Genomic DNA, 18,486 nt, shown 5'->3' on the forward strand with positions numbered 1-18,486 from the left:
ACCCTCCTGTTAGGGTTTTACTGCTGTGAACAGACACCATGACTAAGACAGCATTTAATTAGGTTCAGAAATTAACCATACGCTGGCTTACAGGTTCAGTCTATTATCAGCAAGGTGGAAATACCAAAGCGTCAAGGCAGGCGGCGCTGAAGGAGCTGAGGGTTCTACGCCTTTACCTGGCTTCCCGGCAGCTAGGACGAAGGTCTTAAAGCCCACACCCACAGTGACACACGTACTCCAACAAGGCTACACCTCTGAACAGTGTCACTCCCTGGACCAAGCATATACAAACCACCACACCTCCTGCCTCAGCTATGCAAGTAAAGAATTTACATGCCTGGCTTGACAAATTGCTTTTGACAGCTCCCCTTGTCCACCCCAATCTACAAGAATTGTTCAAATGATTGGAGAATGTGATAACGGGGTTGGCCCTCAGAAGTAAGTTGTTTTCCACTTGAAAAGGACAGCTTCCGATAATGCAAGCATTATGGTTGCCCCGTCTGCAGGTGCAGCAATGGTTAGAGCATAGTATCAACCATTCAGAACGGAGCTCAGGGGTGAAGGTGCGGTGCAGTCCTATGGGGTTCACATACCCTGCCTAACCCAACTTGCTGACTCGTTTCATTTCGTATCCAATCCCTTTTCTCTTTCTCTTCCCAAGCTGAACTTTATCTGTGCATCCGTAACAGGGGGTCATTTCTCCATTTACTAGGCACAGTGAGTATAAAAATGAGTCGGTCTTAAATGCAGTAAGGATCCTCTGGTCCTCAGGCAGCCCCAGAGCTCCTTGGCGTCCTGCACAACCCCGAAGTCCTCAGGACTGATTTGCCTCCTTTGCTGTCTAAACGTGGTGCCCTTCCGTAGAAACTTTGTCCATCATTAGCAACCTCATGGCTCAGACCGTCATTTAATTTTGTAGACAGGAGACATGGTTCCTAAGGAACCGACAGTAGGAGAAGCAAGGATCCTTCGGTATATGCCCAGAGCAGTCGGTCTGAAGTTACCCTCTGCAGAAAGGAGCCTGGCGTCAAGTAGAGAACTGTGACCCATCACAGACAGGTATGACAGCCTTCTGTCCCGAGCACACTTAACACCTAGCCGTTCCTATTTCTCCTTCACTGGCACATTAGAAAAGACATCCTTTAAGACAATTTGAAGGAAAACCAGGAGAATTGTGGAATCTTCTCCCTACACTCGCAGGTAGATGACAGTACACTTGGTCCTCGTAGGCATCCTTTAGCACAACTGCTGTCTGCTCTGTCCCCAATCCAGTGGCTAAATAGCACCAAAGAGGAAAACCCCAGGATGGCCTCTTGCTGCCACCCATGTGCTACCACGGCTGCTGTGACTGATGATCAGGTAAGGGGAAAAATAGTGTTAATCCAGGGGCAGGCTAATCACTTGGAAGGACTGGTCTCCCTGGGAGACATTTTAGTGAAAGTCACACAGTATGGAGATCTCAGGGCTACAATTCTGGTCCATCTCCTTGGAAAACAAACTCCTACAAAGTGAGTAGGAAGGGGACTTTGTTATCTCAGGGGACACAGCTACTAGGAAAACCAGTCTGGCCAGCCTGAGTTGATGACTGATACCGATAAAGTCAAAGACTCAAATTAAGGCACCACAAACAGGAAACTTTGAGATCCGGGGCCCCTAAGTACCCAGACTGGTTAATAACATATTCCCAGCTCCTAACCTTCATGCAGCTCACCTGGATGAGGTAAGCAGACCAGAACACAGCACACAAGGCTCTTCTCAGACATGTTTACATCCTCGGAGAAGTGAGTTCCTGCTCTCACCTGTCCTTGGGTCCCTGGATTACAGCCGAAGTCAATGCTTCCAACTGATGGTTAATTGGACTACTTAGGAATGGGGGACTTCAGAGAAGTCTCATAGCAGCACCCCATACTCTTACAATGGACGAAGGAGATCAGGAGAAAAGTGCTCATTACTCGGTGGATAATCTGAACTCTGGATGGATCTTCAGCCTCCATATGAGGGCAAGATGGCTGCACCTCGGGCCAGAGTCATCAGAAGAGGACACGGACAGGTCCTCCCTCCACATCACCCAATTCCAAACCTGACGTTCTAGGTACTATGGCTTGTGGTTCACCAGGAAGCCTAGTCTTGTTGGCTCCAGCTACCTCGCTGTGGATTGGTGACAGTCACCCATAGGGAACTCAGCTGGAAGAAGGTCCTAGAAGATCAGACACCTCACCCAAATTCCCTAAGCAAAGTAAAAGGGAGTGCCTTCACACTCAGGATTTGAGAGAAGTGAAGTGAGGATCCCTGTTTTTGAACACCCCGTTGTTCAAAATCTGGCCAAGGCCGTCTCTCCATTGATGGTGAGTAATGTTCATGGACTTTCTTAGTTTTTGACTTAGAAGGTCCAGAGGGATGGCTCCCTGGCTATGATCCTGGTCTTACAGGACCTGCCCTTTGTTGGATGGAAGCAAAAGTTCATTAGGAAGGAAAAAGCCTCTCCACCTAGGAATTTGGCTTCTCCAGGACTTTACACACCCCATCTGGCCAGCAACACAGTTCCTCTACCGCTCTTGCCCTTTCTGCTAATTCCCCAGCAGAACATTTGTATGTGTGTCCTTAAGTCACCTAGTGTCACTGACGATTATGAATTTTAAACTTCCTTGGGAAAAGAGTTTGAAGAATTTGGTCTCATAGATCTAGAGTCACTTCCTAGACTCATAGACCAAGCCAGCAAGTGCATGGCAGGTTGAGGTGAGGCAGACGACAATTTGTTTGTTTCCCCTGATGACTGAGCATGCACAGGTACAATCTAGAGACATGTGTGCAAGCTAGGAAATGCTTTAGAAGATGATGCTTGAAGTAGGATCTTTTTAAAAGGTCTGCTAGGTTGCCAACACCACCTTAAAGGAATTGAAATTCATCTCGGTGTCTACAGATGTTACCATCGCAGGCAGGGCCCAGAGCGTTCCCACGTTCTTGCCTGGATACCAGCCATCCCTGACTATGGCCATGAGACAGTGGCTAAAATTGAGACACAGCTAGTCTTTCTACCTGCTGAGAACGTCCACTTATCATATTAGTAGAAGAAAACGCTGTAAGGTTTAGGTCATCTGGGGACATGCATAGTTTGGACCAAGGAGGCATTGCTAGGGTCTGAGGTTGTCATGGGAACTACAGCACTCTGAGGCTAGCTCTTCTACTCAGTAGCAGAGAATTTGAAGACTCTGAATTAGCCCTGGCTAGCCTCCTTCTCTTGGATAACTGCATCTATAGCATTTTTCTTTAGAACAATTTCTACTTTGCATTTTGTTTAAACCCTGTCTCCCGTTGATCGTAAATACGGAAAAGCTGGGAACTCTTCTCTTAGGCACGGACTGCGGTATTGAAAGTATTCAATAAACGTGGTCTATAAATGGCGGATGAATGGATAATGAGTGATTACATTGTTATCCATTGGTGTGAAAACTAAATATGGTAGCCAACTCCTCAAAGCTAATGGGGAAGGAAGGGTTGGCTCGATCCAACTTAGCGATGTGTCTCCCCTTCCCCCATCCCTTCCCTGATCTCTTTTGATCTTTAACGTTCAATTTACTGTGTTCCTTTCGGACTCTGGGAGGAGCCCTGGGTTTATAGGAAAATCCTCCATCCATCTTTTGAGAAGACAATCTAAAAACTACACACAGTGAAGGACTGGACTAGAGTCTGCAGAGAGGGCCTACAACTGTCTGCTTGGGGGATGTTAGAAAAGGTTGGGTGGAAAGAGAAGTGCTTCGGGGCTTCTCAGAGTGATCCCCTAGGTAACTCGCAGTGGGGCGGAGGATCTGCTGTAACCTGCTAGGCTTGTTGGACAAGTCGCTTTGTGCTCTGGCTTGGATTTTGCTTGTCAAGTACAGTTAGCATATGGGCTTCTGCCAGGGCTCAGCGCGGTGACATGGGCGCATCACGTGGATGCAAGCAATGGGAAAATGGATGGGGACAGATCATTATGGGAGCTAGGAACAATCAGGTTCGGGCATGTATTAGAGACGCCCCATTGAACAAGGGCCCTGTTTTTCACTGGTGTGCAGGAAAAATAAGAAAAATTTAAGTCATTATGGAAGCTGATTGTGTCACTTTTGAAGTGACAGAGATGAGATCGAAGGCTAAACGTAGAACTGGGACGTCAGCTCCAGACGGTATCTAGCTGGGAAGACCTGGGTATGGCGTATTCACAAACAGGGACATCTGGGGCCTGGAGCAACCTAGGAGAAGTTGGACTCCCTCTGAGATAGAGGAGGAGCAGATCTGAGCCTTCCCACTGTTCTTTCGAGGAGCAGATCCGAGCCTACCCACTGTTCTTTCGAGGAGCGGATCCGAGCCTACCCACTGTTCTTTCGAGGAGCGGATCCGAGCCTACCCACTGTTCTTTCTGAGACTCCCATGGGCCGAGGAGTAAAAGATGGAATACAGTTGGCCAGGTGTGTGCTCACCACAGGAAGCTCAAGAAGAAGGACGACCAAAGTGTGAATGCTTCAGTCCTTCTTAGAAGGGGGAACAAAAATATTCATAGGAGGGGATATGGAGGCAAAGTTTGGAGCAGAGACTGAAGGAATGGCCATTCAGAGACTGCCCCACCTGGGGATCCAACCCATATACATACAGCCACCAAATCCAGGCAATATTGGTGCCGAGAAGTGCATGCTGACAGGAGCCTGATATAGCTGTCTCCTGAGAGGCTCTGCCAGAGCATGACAAATACAGAGGCAAATGCTAGCAGCAAACCATTGAACTAATGGGGTCCTCATAGGAGGAGTTAAAGGATTGAAGGAGCTGGATGGGTTTGCAACCCCATAAAACTACAATACCAACCAACCAGAGCTCCCAGGGACTAAACCACCACCCAAAGAGTACACACGGACAGACCCATGGCTCCGGCTGCACATGTAGCAGAGAATGGCCTTGTTGGATGCCAATGGGAGGAGAAGCCCTTGGTCCTGCCAAGGTTGGATGCCCCAGTGTAGGGGATTGTCAGGGTAGGGAGGTAGGAAGAGGTGGGTGATTGGGGAGGGGGAACATCCTCATAGAAGAATGGGGGAAGGAGTTTGGGGTAGGGAGATTATGGATGTGAAACAAGGAAAGGGAATAACATTTAAAATGCAAATTTAAAAAAAAGGGTGTGTGCTTTAGGAAACCTTGTTCCTGGGGTAATAAGGCCATGAGAGAGCCTGCTCTCTGCTAACACAGGGTAGGGAGCAGCCGTTGCTCTGTGCATAGGAAGAACGACAATGTGAAGCAGATTGAGACAGAAAGGCAGATAACGAGGCCCAAGCGGTAAGCCTGAAGATGGATGCTTCCAGAAGAGCGGGGCAAACATCATCGTTGTCATAGCAGCCATCACCACCACTGGCAGTTGCTGGAGAAGAGCTCACGTGGTTTCTGGTTTAGGCAGGGATGACACTGTGTCACCATGGAGATATCCCACACTGTACACATGACAACTGCAAAGAAAGCATGGTCATTGTCTCCCTTTTCTTAAATAAGGGTGTGCTGGCCACAGTTTGCCTAGCAAACCTTTATAAAGTGTGTGTTCTCATCCATGACTGGTATAATCCTAACTTCCCCGAGATCTTCCTTCTCCCTGCAGAAAGCAAACGAACCAGAGGACGAGAGTCTCCTATGCCGTGCATGGGGTGCCTAGTGGAACATCTGTAAAGAAAGCAGAGCATGGCTGAGTGGGGAGAGAGATGGCACTTCTCCCACATGACAGGGCTGGAGAACTTTGATCTCTACCAAGAATTGCCCTCTGGAGACCTACTTACACACATCATGCTAAACGCTTGTACTTAGCTAATGAAAGACTTAGAACCGAGCTAGTTTTAAAAACAACCGAGGCCAACGTGATGTAATGTATATAGCAATTTCATCTCATAATGCAGAATCCCTTTAGTAATTATGTAGCTGAGGCCTTTTCTAGAGGTGATTTTATTAAAATCAGATGAAATCTGTTCCCTATTGTGGCATTCGGACATCTTAAAAACCCCTACAAATATGCTGGGGGGGTCAAAGAGGGATACAAGCAGGGGCAGGGTAATTCTGAGTCAAAAGGAATGCTTTAGTCGTAGGTTCCTTTCCACAAGGAAGCCTTGAGAATGCTAGCCTTCATTGTCAGGATCGAGAAGTAAAGAGCTTGGAGAACAGACCTCCTCTCCTGCTTACATTGCTGTGTCAAGACATATAAGAGTTCAATGGAATCACAATGCTCACATAAGCTGGCTGAATAACCAGAAAAGTCCCAGCCTTGAGTTCTGTGAGCTTCCTAATGCTTCCCACCTGTCTCTGCAGAAAATAAAAGTCCCAGGATCCAATCACAGCAGAAGACCCCAGCTCCCAAAGAGTAAGAAACCCGTAGAGTAGTAGCCCAACACTGTGAACGCTGCCACTGTCTAAGAATCACCTGCTATCCGCCAGCCAGCCTCCTGTCCTGAGCCGACCCCATCTCACCTGTCTGGTGGCTCCTCTATATCACTTTGTACTGCTGCCCTTCCACACGGGTCCTCGCCACATGCGACCTACCATTCCTGCCTCCAGCCCTGTGTGAGTTGTCCTTGCCACCATCTCTCTTTTGGGGTCCAATCCATGTTCCTTTTGACACGATGATTTTCCCAGCAGCCCTGGAAACACCACCTACCCCTTCCTCTAGTGTGCTGTCAAAATTGGGCTAGAAATGATTTGTCCTTGAGGAAGAGGGTTAACATCAGCTGCTAGTGTACCCAGAGATGTAGTTGGTATAATCCAATTTGTTAATTTGTTTTTGCTTAGGGAGATGTAAAAAAGCCAGTCCCTCCTCCTAAGGTCTCGATGGCAAAGTGAGGTAAGATTCCACCAGTCTTCACTTTGGAGTCAATGAGTTTAATGGGCTTACTCACAGGGCTGTGGGGGGTATGGGCAGGAGTGTGGGTGGCCTTAACGCAGTAGAGGTCTACTGTCATGGATGAGGTCTTCCCAATGGACCAATCGATGAGACTCCCCCTTCCTAGACCTTTCCAGCCCATGCACTTCCAGCCCCTCTCTGATGTCGCGTGCAATTGGAGCACCATACAGCTGTGTAGAGGAGGTTCACACTCTGGAGATTCCCTCCCCCCTGCCCTCCTCCTATGACAGAACATCACAGTCAACAAGCCAAACTGCAGTGACCCTTCGCATCCCAACACGGCTGAACTCATGGAGATGGCGGCAGTTTGTGATAGTCCTGTATGGCACGGGGTTGCCTCTGAGCTCCAGCGCATCTTAGCATTTCAGAAAGGACAACGAAATGGCGGTGGGGAAGCAGCTGAGAGAAGCAGTATGGGTCTACTATTTGCTGACGCTGGTCTAAACCACTCGCCTTGAAGTAGCAGATAACGCAAACTCATTATATCATTTTACATTACCTCATTTCATTCAGCTGCGTGCAGATCGTACTAGGTTTTCAAAGAGATTCCGGATAGAAATGACCATGGAAGATAGCCCAGGGACTCACTTGTCATCCCAAGGGGACCTCCCAAGCTCTCCTTCATTCTTGGGTTTGGGTTGACATGCCTCCGAAAGATAAGTTCCAGAGCAGCCCTGAAGTGATATGACTTTCTCTAACCTGTCATATACCCATATATACGCATACATGAGAGTGAGCGGCTTACACCCCTCCCTTTCATATGTAAGCCAGGTTGCTAGTTGATTTCCCCCCTGAAGTTCTTCCTCAGCCCACACTCTTGCTTCAACCCGGCTCTCCCTTCAGAATAATGCACAGGGAAGAAGCTGAAGTAAGCCTGTCATGGTGAAGCGTGATTGGAATGCCAGCCCTTGGGAAGGAAGGCAGGAGAATCAACAGTTCGAAATCAGCCTGGGCTAGGAGATACTGTCTCAAAAGGAGGGGGCGCAGGGGTTTGGGGATTTAGCTCAGCGGTAGAACGCTTGCCTAGGAAGCGCAAGGCCCTGGGTTCGGTCCCCAGCTCTGAAAAAAAAAAAAAAGAACCAAAAAAAAAAAAAAAAGGAGGGGGTGCGGCAGGACTGGGAATACGGCTCAGTTGCACACAATGCTTGTTCCAGGAAGTCCTGGGTTCAAACACCAGCACAGAATAAAACCAGATGTGGAGGGTCACACCTGTACCCCAGCACTCAGGCCAAAGAATCCAGTCAAAGGCCGTCCTCGTAGATATAGGGAGTTTGAAACCAGACTGCATTAGCGACCCTGTCTAGAGGGAGAAGGGGGAATGGGGAGGTTGGGGAGAAGGAGGAGGAAGAGGAGGAAGAAGAGCAGGAGGAGGAAGAGGAGGAGGAAGAGGTGGAGGAAGAGGAGGAAGAAGAAGAAGAGGGAGAGGGAGAGGGAGAGGGAGGAGGAAGAAGAAGAGGGAGAGGGAGAGGGAGAGGGAGGAAGAAGAGGAGGAGGAGGAGGAAGAGGAGGAGGAAGAGGAAGAGGAGGAGGAGGAGAAAGAGGAAGAGGGAGAGGGAGAGGGAGGAGGAGGAAGAGGAGGAGGAGGAAGAGGAGGAGGAAGAGGGGGAGGAAGAGGAGGAGGAAGAGGAGGAGAAAGAGGAAGAGGAAGAGGAGGAGAAAGAGGAAGAGGGAGAGGGAGGAGGAGGAGGAAGAGGAGGAGGAGGAGGAGGAGGAGAGAAATAGATTCACATTTAGGACCTCACCCAGTGAACATACAGTTAGAATCTCCCCAATTTCTTTTCACAGTTTAGGAAAGGCCATGGTTACAAACTGCTCGATTCTGCTGCTTGCCACTGGCTCTGTGTCCTGGTTCCTTGACCTGTTCCTGGTCCATGTAAATAGCGCTAGGAGCTGACATAGGGGTTCTGGTAGAAAGGGCTTGGAGAGAGTAAGCAGGCCTGGCAAGCTCTTACTCCGTTTGCTTTGGTGGTCATTATTTCTGTCTCCTCCCCACTACCATAGAATCTAAGGCTTTGTGCAACTGCACCAGCCGGAATAAGACAGTGGAGTTTATACTGAATTTGTTTTTAGTCTTTAAAGAATAGACTACATCCAGCGGCGTGGAGAAGCCCTTCTCTTGGCTGACCATATGAAATAGCCAGGAGTTTCTCTTCTCTTATAAACAGCACCTGAGCCTTAGCTCCACTCCCAGTTTAATGCTGATCCACTTTCTCTATTTCCCCTCTCTCTTCCAAGCTTGTCTTTCTTTCACCAGGCTATCTGTGCAAGCAAGTGACTGCGAGTTTGTGAACATAACCAGAAAAATTCCCACAGTCTAAAGGCCGTCAACGAAGTTCTGTGCGGGTTCGTTTATTGCACATTTTATGCAGATATATTTCTGGTGCACCTCAGTCCAGGGGTTTCGGGGCCAGGAACTCTAAATGCCTCTCCAAGTCAGAGGCAATCCCTCTTGGGCAAGGCGAAGCCTGACTGACAGACAGCACACATAGGGCGGGACTCAACGAGGGGCGTGGCTTTCTGCAACCTGGCTAGCCTCAGTCTCCTCCTATTCCCGGGGACACTGTCTCAGGAAAGAGAAGCTTTTGTCTTGGTGGGCTAATAGTACCCCCCGCCCCCCGAAAACCCTGCACGTGAAAGGTTCAGCCGCCTCTATCCCCCTCACGTCCACCGCACTCCCACTCCGTTTCAAACCTTTTGCTTTTATCAATACAGAGTAGCCACACCTCCCTTAGTTTCTATTGGATGTGTGTTTGTTTTAAAGCTTCCCAAGTTGCTCGGTCCCAGATGGAGAGGCTGCTTAGGCCTGCCTGGGGCGAGCCAGTGTTTGGAAGTTGCCTCCTGCACTAGATTCATCTTCCTTCTTCTTCCCTCCCCATTTGCTTTACAAGGTACTGAGTGACCGACAGGGAGCCAGCTACCAATGTGGACACTCAGGGATGAGGTGTTTTTTTCTATTTCTTTCTTCAACTGCCCCACCCCCACCCCCCACCCCGGTCCAGCTCACAAACCACTGCTAAGTGGCAAGGTATTAGAACAGGTAAAGCTTACAGTTTTGAGATCAGAAGGGGGAAGGTGTTTTTCAGCAGGTGTTTTCTTCCTTAAGGGACAAAAGTGTGGCTGGACCAACCTAGGAGAGAGAACTCCCCAGTGTCCTCAGGTAGCACATTCCGGAGAGTGAATAAGTCTGCGAGGGAGGCTGGCTGCGGGCCACAGGCGCACAGCAATTCAACAGGCTGATGGGACAAGATGCCATAGGCCTTAACCAGCAGGCAGGAATCCTCTTAGCTGTCACTCAAGTGCCAGCTGAGTCCTGCCATTAGCCTCTCTTTCCTGCTGGAAAAGCTGAAGCAAGCGTGACTTATCCAGGGTCACACACCAAGCTTGGGACCAAAATAACTCTGACTCCTCTTCCCTAGCTCTCACAGCAGACAACAGCGCCTTAGTAAGGCGCTATCATTCTAACCTGAATCATTTAAAGTACCCCTAATTGCAGGCCTACTGTGGACTGTAACCACCAGGTGACAGACAGACCGAGAGGTAGGAATGACTGAAGTTTTACCAATGGCCAAATCTATTATTAATATAATACACTGGGGACTGCGAGGGAGTTTGGGAAATGATGCTGACAGGCATCGAACTTAGATTTTTAAGGCTTGTCATGTCACCTCCAGTTTTGTTATAATATTGGAACAGAAAAAAAAAAACACTAGGAACTCAAAGGGATGCGATTCAGAAAGGCATTAGGGGGGTAAATCCCAGATATAGCTAAGTCTTCTCAACCTTTTTCTTTTTTTGCACCTACAAAAATCCCTGTGTTTAAACTTCCCTTTTAATTCTGGTGTTGGCAGCTGTGTGGGCCTGTGAGAGCCCTCGGAAAGAATATCAGGCAGACGAAAAGGGCCTGGGAAACAGTCAGGCATACCCATTCAGATCTGTACACGGGGCTAGACACGTGCTCTGCTCAGGAAGGAAAGTAAATTCCGACCAGCAAATTGCTCTAACTGATTCATTTGTCCTCTGAGAGACGCCACCTACCTGCTCCAAGGTATTCAGGTAATTGACAGGGGGCGGGGCCTCCTGGGCTGTTTTAGTCCCTAAAGTCTCAGCCAGACTTCCGTGATGTCACAGATTTCCTGTTCTGAGCCAACCAATGCCCTCCTTCTTCCTCCAGCCACCTGTACACCGAAGTTGAGACCAGTCACAGCTCAGGCAGCCCTAGAAGCTTCTGGCACAGGGATGGAGGCGGGCTGGTGACTGCTGCTTTGAAAGCCCCAGACATCTTTGAACAGGTGAGCAGGAACTATTTTTTCCTCTCTTGGTTTTTAGACCCCTGACCCAGAAGGGATCTAAATGAGGAATCTGAATGAAAATTACAAAAGAAAAAAGAAAAAGAAAGAGAGAGAGAGAGAGAGAGAGAGAGAGAGAGCGAGCTCACTGAATGGCTCAGTCCAGAGTAACACTCTGAGAGTAAAGATGTCTGTAACAGTCTTATTTGTGACCAGCAGTGTTGTCTCGGCCAGATATTTAATCATTTTTGTTTCCTGATTACTAATCCAGCCTCTGCTTGTTGTGAAGTTGATTTGATTCTTTTTAAAACCCCAGAGAAAAGTGAGATGAGATGCTCTTTGAAAGTTAGTTCAAATGTGCAGACCAGTCCAGCCTGTTTTGTGTGTGTGTGTGTGTGTGTGTGGTGGGGGTGGGGGTGCTGGGGACACTCACAAAATTCAGATTGTCTTTTTTTTTTCTTGCCTTCTGCATTCATCTCATCTGAAAAGCTGTAATACTTCCCTAGGTTTTGTTGTTGTTTACAACAGAAAGTCAGTACTAAAGCTGATAAATTCTGGCTCCCTGTTTATAAGTTCTCTCTCTCTCTCTCTCTCTCTCTCTCTCTCTCTCTCTCTCTCTCTCAAAAGCCTTCAGTTTCCTTTACTTGTGGAAAACATTTAGCAGTCTGGATTAGAACTCTGTTTACCTACTTTCAGGCCCGACAGGCTGCCTGCTGACCTTTGGTTAAAGTAAAGATTACCCTTCAAGGCCACAAGAATGTAGCCCCAGGTCTGGGTTTGAAACTCTTCTGTTGTTTCTACCTTGCTCTTAATATAGTAAATATATGGAGGAGACTGTTCTGCCAGGACCTGACTATAAAAGTAATTGTACCTCAAGGACCCATATTCGTTTTTCTAATCCTGATCGTGTAACCTGTTCTCAATGGGCAGGCACCCCCACCAGCTAATATGATTAACAAGAGCAGAGGAATAAATCCCCAGTCCATCTCCTTATCAACTTATCTGGGAAACTCGGGGAGAGAAATAAATGAACGAGTCTTTTCATTTCATAGGCCTTCGTTAGTTGCATTAGTTAAGTTAGCAGATGGCTTTGTAAGGAAATCATCTACTAGGAGTTAAGCCCATATACAGCCCTCTAGAAGTTAAAAGAACCTGCCAACTGTCCAAGAGTGTATGAACGGAAACAACTAAAAAGTATCGCCCTTGAACGGCTGCTTCTTTCTTCCTGGTAAGCATCTGCCTCCTGCTTGTTGCCAGTTTCTTTCTGATTCTTGGGAAGCTCATAGTCTCTTCTCTAGTTGACCTTTGTGCCTTATATTGTCCTCTAAGCTCCTGTGTTTGCAGAGTAACTGTTGTTGATGCCTTAGTAACATTCTCGGTTGATTCAGAGGTTTGTGAGCAAAGTGAGAAAAAGATTCCTCATAGCCTGGAGTTTTGTAGGTGTAAATTTGTCCTTGATGTTCCAAACCTCTGCAAACTTTCACACACACCCCTCTTTTATACCTGGTTAATTAGTCATTTTTACAACAATGGACCTATGATTAAATAACAAACTATTTTGTCATTGTCTCTAACTGCTTAGAAAAATATTATATATAATATATATTATATATGTATATATATAAAATCCCCCCCCCAATTCAAGAAAGAGAAAAAAGGGGACAGAAACCAGAGTCCCAGTGTCTAGCATAGGGGTCGAGGCAGCTCGTTGGATAACGTGCATGTGTCCTTGAGAAGTTGCTGTGACATCTCCACTAATTTGGGTGTATACAAAGTGCTAAAGGAAACAATATGTATTTCCTTAGCAAATTACTGGACTTCTCTGAACCGCCATTCCTTTCTCAGTAGGACGAGAGATAAGTACCATGTGCTATAATGTGGTTCTCTGAGTATAGGTGAGCTTGGAGTCAGGGACAAATAAAAGACAAGTTCCTCTCTGCTGGAAGAAATTTCCTGGGAGCTTAGAGGACTTGTGTGAGCCCATGTAGCTCTCCTGTGGCTGCAATGGTTCAGGACCCGGCTCTTATTACTGTAATTAATTGTCAGTAATTAACCCCACTGCTAACAGTTTGGAGAAACACAACAGTCCAGAGGGAGGAGAATGAACGGGCTGTCATTCCCTGAGCCAGGCAGCGTGTGCCTGCCAGCCCCCTTGGCCCTTGGTGAAGCAAACTCTGGAGTGGTCTCTCTTCCTTCTTGTGATCTCTTGACACATCCACAAAGTGTGAGTTCTTAAAGGCTGTCAGGAGAGGTCATCGTTGTTTGGAGGGCAGGGAGCCCAGACTGTTTTAATCATGCTACTACCCTGAGTGGCCTTGGGTACTTGGTCCCCTCTAATCTTGTAGGTAAACATCTTCCACCTCAGACTCCATGAGCACTTGGCCAAGCCAGTGTGAGAGGTGACAGATAATTTGCAACCTGTACCATTCTGTGGAGGGGGAAGGCTCGTGGGTCCTTTGGATAAGATCCACACATTTAAGTAGAGATTTTTTTAAAGATTGATCTATTTATTATATATTAGCCCACAGCAGAAAAGGGCTTCAGATCTCATTACAGATGGTTGTGAGCTACCATATGGTTGCTGGGATTTGAACTCAGGACCTCTGGAAGAGCAGTCAGTGCTCTTAACCACTGAACCATCTCTCCAGCCCCCAAGTAGAATATGTTGAACCTGTCAGTGACCTTGAATCATTGCATCAGAGCAGATGTGGGCCCAGACCCACTGCCAGCTTCTTCTGGTCCCACCTTTTTCTCAAAGTGTAACACACGTCTCTGCCCTTCAAGAGCAAGGGCCCAGTGAAGTGAGGACTATGGATTCTAACCTCAAAAAAACTATAGCTTGCTAAGGGGACTTTAAGGAAGAACCTTGAACTCCTTGCCCATCCCCACCCCCCAATTTGAAACCGTTGCATCCTACAATAGAACACAGAGAGCCTCTACCTAAATGTATGGGTCAGAGTAACGAAGAGCAGGGGTGGGCAGTGCCTCTCACTGGGGCATGATGGTCTTATTCATTTAATCCCCGGTGAGGTGGTGCTGACATCCTAGAATAGAGCTGGTCTTTGGCATCAGACTGTCTAGGCTCAAAGCCCAGCTTAATCATGTGACTTCTTTATGCGCTAGACAAACCTTTTAACCTGTTTGGAATGGCCCTGGCACCGTGTTAGCTAGTCCTCTTGTGATGTCCTTGAAAAGAAGGCACGGTCATGGGGATCAGACAGACCAAGTTCTGTCACACAATTGCTAGACTGCACGAGGTAGCTTAATATCTTTGCCTCAGTCTGATTGTCCGGGAAGCTGGGTACTTAAGTACCCAGGATTTCTGTGAGAACAGATGCAGGGTTCGTATGTGGGGTGCCTGACGCATGCTAGGTGTTCAGTTTAAGCACTATGTAATTCTAGAATGGATATGTTATATTGACTACTACAGTTAGATGGCTTAGCTCATGCGTCAGCCTGGACATAATGGTAGAAACAGGCCCCGACTGAACACTGCATAATTCTGGAAAGATCCCCATAGGCTTAGAAGGAAAGCCTGTTAACCAAGAGCATGTTGTTAATCTTGGCCTTCTAAGGTAGAGCGCTTGCCAGTGTGGTGGCTGGTTGTTTAAAGACCAGCAGGTGTAGCAATCTGGGGTACAAGACGACCAATCCAAACATCTTCCTGCAGCAGGGAACTCACGGCTGCACCTCTCAGTATCTGCTTTGCTTAGGGCTACAGAGGCTCTCAAGTAGGTCCTCCCTATCTGGGTATCTCTGGACTTCCTGGCAGCATGAAACCATTCTTGATATTTATGTGACGGCATCACAGACTCGCTTTCATGTGGGTGGCAAATTGACTGCTCTCTGACAGTGTTCCCAAACAATTGACTGTGTCATTCTTCCTGGGGGAATTAGGTTTTAAGTAGGTGCTGTCTCCTAAGAACGAGGATGGATATGAAAACCATAGAAATCACTGGGAACAGAGACTACAGGGGGCTGAGATCACCATCATAGAATGTTGGCTCTCTCCTCTAACTTCCCACCTGCGATCATTCCCTCCTTACTCTGTGTTCTCTGGAAACTGTGGTGACCTACTGCTTAGCAACCCAGATGCAGACTTCAAATCAAGGAGAGAAAGCACCTCCTGAGAATTGGTGTTTCCAAGAATGCAGTAGGTTTCCTGGGGGACTGGGGGGTGGGGGGAGCTGAGTGTATTGTCACTGACAGTGAGAATTATCCCACATATGTAGCCCCTGGGATGTTTGGCAACCGGGTGGCGGGGTTGACAGACAGATGGATGTGTGGATGATGGGTGCATGAATGTATGGAAGGATGATAGATAAATGGATGATAAAGGATAGTTGTATCGATGGATGATGGATAGATGTGTGGATGGATGGTGGATGGATGGTAGACAGATGAATGAATGATGATTGGTGGATGGACGGATGGATGGATGGATGGATGGATGGATGGATGGATGGATGGATGGATGACCAACGATTATTTGTGTTTCTTCAGCTGAGATGTTTCTTCACATGAAATTACATAATGTAAAATCAATTGTCCTAAGTATTACATGAGAAAAAATGCATGTCTAGTACCAGCATATCCCCTAACTTGTGGCAAATGGCTTATTGAAAGTCATAGCAACAAATTTCCAATGTTTATATTTTCAAATGGAAAGAAGCAGAGGCATTCCCACTTCAGACAAAGCAGATGACTCCCCAACTAGACACACACAGGCTTTACAATGAGCGTTTTCTTCTTTCTTATCCCTCTCTGCTTCTTCTACCTCTCTCAAAGAAATCCTGCTCCTGCCTAGGGGGCCACATTCCCCTTGGTTGTTTGTGGGTTGACCAGTGCACTTCAAACACGTGCCACAAGTTTCATCTCAAATATTGTTTGCTTGACCCAGAGTTTTATCCTGGAGCACCCACATTTAAATGCCACCATTGTCACCGTTGCCTCCCGGTGACTCGGATTTGCTTCTTGTGCTCGATGCATTCATTTGTCACAGTGACACGAAAGACTTCACCAGCAGCACAGTGGAAGCTCTCTAGGAATTCCTTTAATAGCTTCTTGGCACACAGCATGGCAACATCACACGCATGCTAGGAAGCTCAGCTATGTCATTGCTATCTGTTGAGATGATTTGTATAGCTTGCTTGTGACTACAGTCTGTCAGTCACGTGACCTCTTTTGACTAGAACACAGCATGCTTAGGCGCACACATCCTCACATTAACACATGAGTCACCTTGTGTTTTCAAACTCCTCGTTAAGAATCATGGTCATACTTGTATGACATCTTCATCAGTATACACATGCTCAGCCATTCCACTGGTAGCCCCTGGGGGCCCTTGTAAATTGCTTTCACAGTCACCTCTCAAGACCTCTGCATTGTAACCTATTACTGAACTAAAAGCAAATCATTAGATTTTTACACTGGGGAAGGATTGCTGTTCTAAGTATACAGGAGTCTTAGTGGCTGCCATCTCAAAATGTTTACCCTGTCACTTAGCCATGTGGAGAAGGGCTAGAGTGGGCCATGGGGAAGATTTACCACATTCCTGTAGGACTCACCTCTAGGGTTGTATAATCTCCTGGATTAGTCTCTTGGGATTGCCACAGCTGATGACCTTAAACTCGGAAGTTTTAAACAATTTCATTTATTTTTTCAGTTCTAGAGTGTGTAGATGTTTGAAATGGAGACATCAGCAGGGGCACATTCCCATCTTTGAGGGAGCTAGGCCAGAGAGAATCTACCTTTGCCTTGTCCATTGGGTCCTGAGGTCACTTGGTGACCTCCTAAGTCTTCACTTTGCCTCCTAAGTCTCCCTTCTCTTCTCTCTCTCCTAAAGATACTAGATTTAGAGATCACTCAGGTAATCCAAGATGCTCTCATCTCAAGATCCAATACTTGATGACATATTTAAAAAACAAGTTTCCCAATTGGGTCAGCTTCCTAGGTCTGGGGATAACCACGGCCATGTTCTCAAGTGGGACATCACTTTACTCTCTTCACTCACTCTATAGCCGACGTTCACACACACAGCCATCTCTGTTCACAGAGAAATCTTCGAGTAGACCGGTGGTTCTAAACCTTCCTAATGCTCTGACCCTTTAATATATCTCACGTTGTGGTAACCCCTAACCATAACATTATTTCATTGATACTTCATAACTGTAATTTTGCTGCTGTTAGGAATCGTAATGCAAATATTTGAAGTGCAGGATATCTGATATCCCATTCCTGTGAAAGGGTCATTCAACCCCAAAGGGGTCTCGACCCACAGATTGAGAACCACTGGTGCAGACCTACTGAGTGCAGTATAAGCAACAAAGAGAGTTGGCAGCCTTTGACACTTCCATCCTTAGTCCCTGTGTTCAAGCACACTAGTAAGGGTTTTGTGCACTAAAGACCTAGTGTGTTCTTCCCATCCACACCGTGACAAATCTACAGGAAGACAGCCGTAGAAGCCAACATAGATTACAGTGGAAGCCATATTCTTGGAGGTTATCTTGCAAATGAATCTTGACCCCTCCCACACTGGGATAAACAGATAAATGTCTACTTGCAAGTACCATTGTGTCAAGGGACCTTCACAAATTAAAAAGTGTCCTAGGAGAATCTTTGACATCACCTGGACTGCTTACGAAGACACTAGGAAGGACCAGAGACAGAGAGAAGACAAGGGAGAACCAGCAATGCTGTCCTTAATTTGGGGGTTGGGCATCATGCTCTGAAGGAGTCATGTGGCATATGCCAAGCACTGAAAGACAGAACAGGAGCCAACAGCCAAAGTCACAAAGACTGTGGATCTTTGAAAACTACCCAGGCCTCTGTCACTGGACGGATTTGGAATAGTAGCAGGCATGTCACCCCTAGATATGTCGAAACACCATTTCCCCCTGTGGTGAGAAGCTACGGTCCTTGCCCAACTCCAAATCATATAATTTCTAAGCTACATGTTGTGCTCACACCAGTAGTCCCAGCCCTTGGGAGGCTGAGGGAGGCTCATGAGTCTGAGGACAGCCTGGGTTACACTGTAAGTATCTGCACTACATATATAGTAAGGGCCTGACTTAAAAAAACAAAAAAGCAAAAACAAAAACAAAAAACTATGACTTCTATATAAAACATTAAAGAATGTTTTAAAATCACGTAGAGCCACCAACCTGTGACTCTCCGTCCTTGATGGCAGTGTCTGGCCAGGCTCTTTCCCCTCAGGACTTACAAAATCCTGCTCCATTTTGTTTGTCTTTGGGTTTTGTTAAACTTTTTTAAGGCAGGGTCTCATGGAGCCCAGGATGGCCTTGA

At 47.1% G+C, this 18,486-nt stretch overlaps 1 protein-coding gene across 3 annotated transcripts in view; it reads left to right on the forward strand.

Annotated features, from left to right (window-relative positions):
• The first annotated feature begins 11,025 nt into the window (after positions 1-11,025).
• Positions 11,026-18,486, forward strand: part of Lnx1 (ligand of numb-protein X 1) — a 102,701-nt gene continuing 95,240 nt past the window's right edge. For 2 of the 3 annotated variants that reach the window (XM_039092174.2, XM_006250902.5), the window contains exon 1: positions 11,026-11,184. The gene's annotated coding sequence lies outside the window, so the exon portion shown is untranslated. 3 annotated transcript variants of the gene reach the window in all.

The sequence above is a fragment of the Rattus norvegicus genome, chromosome 14 (assembly GCF_036323735.1).
Source record: "Rattus norvegicus strain BN/NHsdMcwi chromosome 14, GRCr8, whole genome shotgun sequence".
Taxonomy (NCBI): Eukaryota; Metazoa; Chordata; class Mammalia; order Rodentia; family Muridae; genus Rattus; species Rattus norvegicus.